This window comes from Hydra vulgaris, chromosome 14 (assembly GCF_038396675.1).
Source record: "Hydra vulgaris chromosome 14, alternate assembly HydraT2T_AEP".
Classification (NCBI taxonomy): domain Eukaryota; kingdom Metazoa; phylum Cnidaria; class Hydrozoa; order Anthoathecata; family Hydridae; genus Hydra; species Hydra vulgaris.
Window position 1 is genome coordinate 4840001 of NC_088933.1, and position 6465 is coordinate 4846465.

The 6465-nt window shown below is 28.4% G+C and overlaps 1 long non-coding RNA gene across 1 annotated transcript; it reads left to right on the plus strand.

The window, feature by feature from the left end:
• Nucleotides 1-780: 780 nt before the first annotated feature.
• On the plus strand, nt 781-1805 carry LOC136090764 (uncharacterized). The gene is made up of 4 exons (XR_010643702.1): nt 781-906; nt 980-1143; nt 1370-1526; nt 1665-1805. It is a non-coding gene; the product is annotated as an uncharacterized LOC136090764 (long non-coding RNA).
• The last annotated feature ends 4660 nt before the right edge of the window (nt 1806-6465 follow it).

Here is a 6465-nt window from a genome sequence, read left to right on the forward strand (position 1 = left end):
TTAAAAATATCTGAAGAAACAAGTGATCTTGCTTCAGAATATGAAGGTAATTCATGTCGTAGGAAAACAACATCAAAACGATTATCCCCTTCATTATTTGCTTCTCAAATTCATGGCAATATGTCTAGTGAAGATGATTCTGATTTCAACATGCCTACATCTCTTCAGCAGGCTGTCATTTCTGTAAGCTTATAAAGTGACTTTATTAAAAACAAGTTTTTTTCATTAACTTGCTTACGTTAATGAAAAAAATGTTAAATAATTATTTTAAATGTGGAAACGAAAATATTTATTTAAACGTGGCTTACTCTTGTTGATTACAATCAACAAATTTTTATTATCTTAAATTAGATAAAGTTTTACTAGATTTTAATAATTAGCATAAAATATTTTAGACATCAACACCAGGTAGCCAACCATTACTGGCAATACCACATCATGCTGTAAGTATTAAACATGTTGCTTGATAGCAATACTATAAGTTAAAATTTGTTAATGTTATTATTAGACATTTAAATTTAATATATGATTAGAATGTTTTTCGAGAGATGCAACACCAAGGAAAATCTAGTCAAAGCTTTGTGTCATTACTAAATGATCTTGATGAAATAAATTTACCTTCAGTAAGATTTTTGTAAATTTTATTTTAGTAACTATAAGTTTGCTGTTAAGTAGAATAATTATAATTGAAGATCATTAAATTTAAATATGCATAAATGTAATTAAAATTGAATTTTTTTTAAAATTGTTTATGTTGATATACTAATTATACATTTTAAATATATTTTGTTTAGTTATATCAGGAGTTCTTGCCAATCCCATACACCAAAAATTCCAATAACACCCTTACACCAATCACACAGTCAATTGAATACCGATTGTCCTCCATTGAAAATTTACTTAAAGGTGAAAAATCTTTTAAAGTACATGAATTAATTTGTCTATCTTTTAAATACTTATAACAGTTCGATTTGATTAGATTTAGTAAAATCTGTAACGTCTGCGACAAAAGAGATTAAACATTTGATAGAGCGTATGCCAATTGGACAAACTGAAGAAAGTTTATTTACGAAATCAAGCAGCATAGAAGAGTTAGATGCTGTTTTGTTGCAATGCCAGGATGAAGAAATGGCCTCACTTTTTGCAAGTTTTACTTAAATATTATTGAAAAACTTTTTAATAAAAACTCCGGTTGCATCCATTGAAAAATTAAAAATTCGAATATTTAACCTTTTTTTATAATACAATTTTTTATATAATTTGAATTCATATATAAATTTTATTTTTTAGTAATCACTTATATATTTATGTATGTGTTTATACACCTTTGTGTACTTTTAAATTGTTTACTTTCTTTTTCTGAATGTAGATTAACTGGCTAGCAACAGCAGGTGGAAAGTATATATCTGATATGGTATGAAACATTTTGAATGTTTTCATGACTGATGAGTTACAGATGAGTTGTTGTCGTTCTGGGAAACGCTCAAACAAATATTCAATTGAGGCTTTTGTAAAGTTTATTGCAAGTAAGCAAAGTACCTATTCCGTTAGAGTTAACCGTTTGTCAAGTACAAGTACTTATTGATAAAGTTGACATTAACCCTTAATAGATTAATTAATTTTTTGTATAATCGAAATAATAAATAATAATAAACTGATTTTAGTTGCTGTTCGAAGGCATTGCAAAAATGCTACAGACAAAGATGTCAATGAAGCCATCACCGTTTCACTGCATAACTCAGCAGATCGTGGTGGTAGACGTATGCATCGAGAGAAGAATGAATAAATAAATTTAATGAAAAGTTATTGTAAATAAATAAAATGGTTGTAAATAAATTTATAACAAAAAGCAAGAAGCATATTATTTTTCATATATATATATATATATATATATATATATATATATATATATATATATATATATATATATATATTATATATATATATATATATATATATATATATATATATATATATATCAGATTTCATGTAAAAAGTTAGTGTACTTTCGTTCTGAAAGTGGTTTTGAGCGATATAAGTATTAGTGCCAAACGTGGGCCACTCCAACGCCATCCCATAATGAGGAGTGGTAAATATATGGCTAATATATATCATATATATATAGATATGTATAATCTTTATACATATCTATATATATATATATATATATATATATATAAATCTATATACATATCTGTATATAATATCTATATATCTATATCTATATATATATATATATATATATATATATATATAAATATACATATATATATATATATATATATATATATATATATATATATATAAATATACATGTATAGATATATATATATATATATATTTATATATATATATATATATATATATACATATATATATATATATATATATATATATATATATATATGTATATATACATGTATATATATACATATATTTATATATATATATTTAATTTATATATATATATATTTATATATATGTATATATTTATATATATATATATATATATTTATGGATATAATAATTACTGTTAATGTGCTATAATAAGGTTAAGGAAATAAGTGTAAAAATGTTAAGTTATGTTAACACAATCTTAACATAGTTATGTTGTGTTAAGATAGTGTAAACTTTATTCCATTCAGTAAAGATAACAAAAAAACTAGTAGTCTAACTTACCGTTCGCCAAAGCTGACTTTGCATTAGAAGTTAACTTCACAAACTTCCGACCTCGTTGGCATCTTCTATTCATATAGTCCCTTTTCTTTAAGTAATATGAAGGAGTTTGGTCAACTTTGCCTTGTCGATGCCTTGCAGACTTCTATTCCTGTTCTTGACCTATTATACTACTGAGTTCTCCTCATTAAAAAAATAGTACAATAGCAACGATCCTAATCTGAGAAAAATCAAGGCTATTTGTTTGTAATTTACCATGTTTTCAGTGGCAATTTGAAACGGTTCCAAGTTCACCTGTAAGCTATGCAAATGTAGAAACACATGGCCATAATACACATTATCTCCTTGCAAAGTACCAAATGTTTTGGAAACAGGTTTCATGTCCAAGACATATTGTTAAAGGCATTCTAATTCTTGCTTTTAACACTTTAGCGCATTCAAAGCATTACATCAATCATTAAGTTTGACAAATAATTTAAATAATTGTGGCATCGTACTAAGAATTCCGATTTGTTGCCACGGGGCATAGTATTGCTATGAATGTAATATTTGACACATCATCTGTAGCTTTACTACTTTCTTTGAGTTGCATTCCATATTAAAGTGTATTTTCCCAGAGCTGCACTATAGGTACGCTTAAACGTACTGTCTGTAACACGTGTTTTTTTATTATCATTAGTTGCCAATAGAATGACTGATACATGTTTCATGAGAGAGCAAAGAAATACTCTCGGTTACGAACTCCGCCGGTTTTTAACCGTAGCCAAAGGACGCATCATTTCAGTAATACAATTCGTAATAAAATTGTCAGCTTCTTTTTGCAATATATTACGACGCCATGGTGAAATTTTCAATGCTGCATCTTATATTCAAGTAATTTATTTGAACTTTTTATGACCAGGGCCTTAATCAGCCGTTCTTTTTTACACCACCATTGCCTTGCTTACGTTTTCTCAAATATCTGCCATATAGTCTACAAAGCGATTCTTGAGCGAGATCTCTAAAGTAAACATAAATCCTTTTAAAAAATAAGTTTTCACTTATTAGAAACTAAGTATTATATATTTTAATTTGTCTTAACTTGTACTGTCTTGCCTTTGATCCAACAATATATATTTGTTTGTTGATAATTAATTGCATAAATACTTTCGTTGGAAGTATTTGGTATCTGTACTTGAAATACTTTAGATTATTATTTTGAACTAATTAAAAATACCTGTAACTCAAATACCGCTTAAAACATTCGGAACACCGCACTATGTTTGATCATAATAGATAAGTAAATTAATTTTAACTATTGCAAAGTTTTTTAAATTTCATTTAAATTCTTAACAAAATTTGATATTGCCGCCGGCGTGCCCGATAATGGCTTTAAATTACGTACACATAGTACGCATAATGCGGATATTTTATTACTTTTTTTGATCTAGCTTTTGTATTATAGTGACATCTACAATTGATGGTAAAATTTCATTATTTTTTAAGTCATTTCGTTTTAGTGGCTCACGGCAGTCATCTTTGAATTAAAATTGTTGATTCCCGCGAAATAATGTGATAATTACCCTAATAAAGCCAAGGAATATAAATAAATTAAGAAATAAATAAAAAAAAATAGTGGCAGAGTGATACTATGACATAACAGTTACTCATAGATGTTCGTGTGCGGTGTTGTGAATGTTTGAAGCAATATTTGAATTACAGGTTTTTTTAATTAGTTCAAAATACAAAGTACTAATTAAAAGTATTTCAAGTACAAATTCTAACAATGTATTTAAAATACAAATACCAAGAAAGAATTGAAATAGTATTTTAGATACTCTGAATTTCAAATACTCCCAGCACTGATAATAACAACTATTTATACACAGACATTTTCAATTTCATAACAAAACACTCTTAAATGAAATAAAAGTGTATGTTGGCGATGTGGAGGCGGTGGATTAGCACTAATTAACCCTAGGGATCCCTTGATGCGCTTTTCATCTAGTAACTTAGTCTGAATTAAAACCCATTTTTGCATTTATCTTTTGATACCAAGTTACAGATATTGAAAAAAGAATTAAAAAATCATAATAATTTACAGTTTTATCACGGAACCCATGTATCCATAATTCGCTACTAGCGAAATAAATATATCTTACAATTTCATAGAGCTTCTCTAAACCCGACAATATGACGAAAATCCAAAAATCTAAATGTCACTAAACCCGAAAAAAAATTTAAAATCCGTTACCCAAACCCGACATATCACTTATATATTCATTTATCGTAACAGCGATGCGAATTCTATAGGCTTACCAAGCAGCCAATTAGACAAATGAATTAAATATATTGTAGGTAAGTAAGGTGAAGATGTCTAGCAATTTTTTAAGATTGCAAGTTTCACTACTTGCTGTACCTTTTTGCAAGTTCAACTACTTGCGGTACTTTTTAAAATTGAATTGAAAGTGATATGACCCAGCTAATAAACATTTTACCATGTTTTGACTTTAGGTGCCTAGTTTGCTATTGCATAAGTATTATGACATATAGTAACATTTACATTATGAAAATATTAATTCGCCCGACACAACATCAGCAACAGCTGGAACTTTTTCATACAGTAGTCAATAGCTTCAGAATCAGTTTCATCTTTAGTCCAGTATGAAGTAGTGTAAATGATGTCGTTCTGTGTTTTTTTAAGTTTTTCCACTCTGCCATCATATGAGGCTGTCATTGTTGAATTCATATCATACCATTCATGACATAGATTTCTCCCAACAATCTTTTCACAAATAACATCATTTAAATCATGAATTTGCTTAGTAGACAAGTTTTGAAACAAATTCAGAATTTCACTGATAGTTAGTAACGATAACTGTCGCTCTAATTGTTGTTTTTCTTTTTCATCCATTTTTTTGTCGTTTATCAGTCTGTCTTTTAGAAATTTCAGTTCTAATTTCTGCATGTTGGAATCGATTTTTTATCGATTTTTTCGTGCTGCCTGAATAGCCCATTTAATAACCTTTTCTCTAGAAAAGTCATCAAGATTGTCAAGATAATCCACTGTCTTATTCTTCTTGGTTCTTAACTTGCAAGATATATAGTCAATTGTTGCATTAGGGGATCTTCCTTTAGCAGCACTGAACATTCCCATTAACTCCTCACTGTCTATGTTATGAAGCCGTGCATTTGCTGTTTCCTCTAGATGTGCCTGTGTAATTGTAATGGAATAATAACGCTTATACTGCCTATTCAAAACCTCATTTATTGCAATGAGACAAGCCTTAGTCATAGCAATAACCTGGGCATCAATTGTACATATATTTGTAATTGGTTCCAAAATATTTGATAAGTGAGTATTTCCGAAAAAGTCTGTTTCTCTGCAAAAGATTGCAGCTGGATTACATTTGCAATCTTCAACTGTTTGCACAAGTTTTTTAATTATTGCAATACTACCAACATGATCAAAAGTTGCACTTTCAGATGATACATAAAACGTTGTCATCCAGGGTCCTGTAAGAATTTTTCCAAATAATGCAAGCACGCACATTTGATTTACATAAGTTGTATTACAAAATGCTTCCCGCAGAATTTTTTTGTAAAGTTTTTCGCTTGACTGCTCAATTGTCAAAAAATTCATAAAGTTTGTATAGTGTTTTACAAAAACAAAGCAAATATGCAACAGAATAAGCGAACGGTTTCCACGATACCTTGGAATAATACCTCGTGGTAATTCATTATTGTCTAAAAAATTCACAAATCCTTGTGGATCGCCTTTAACGCCTTTAAACCTCATCTTATTCATAG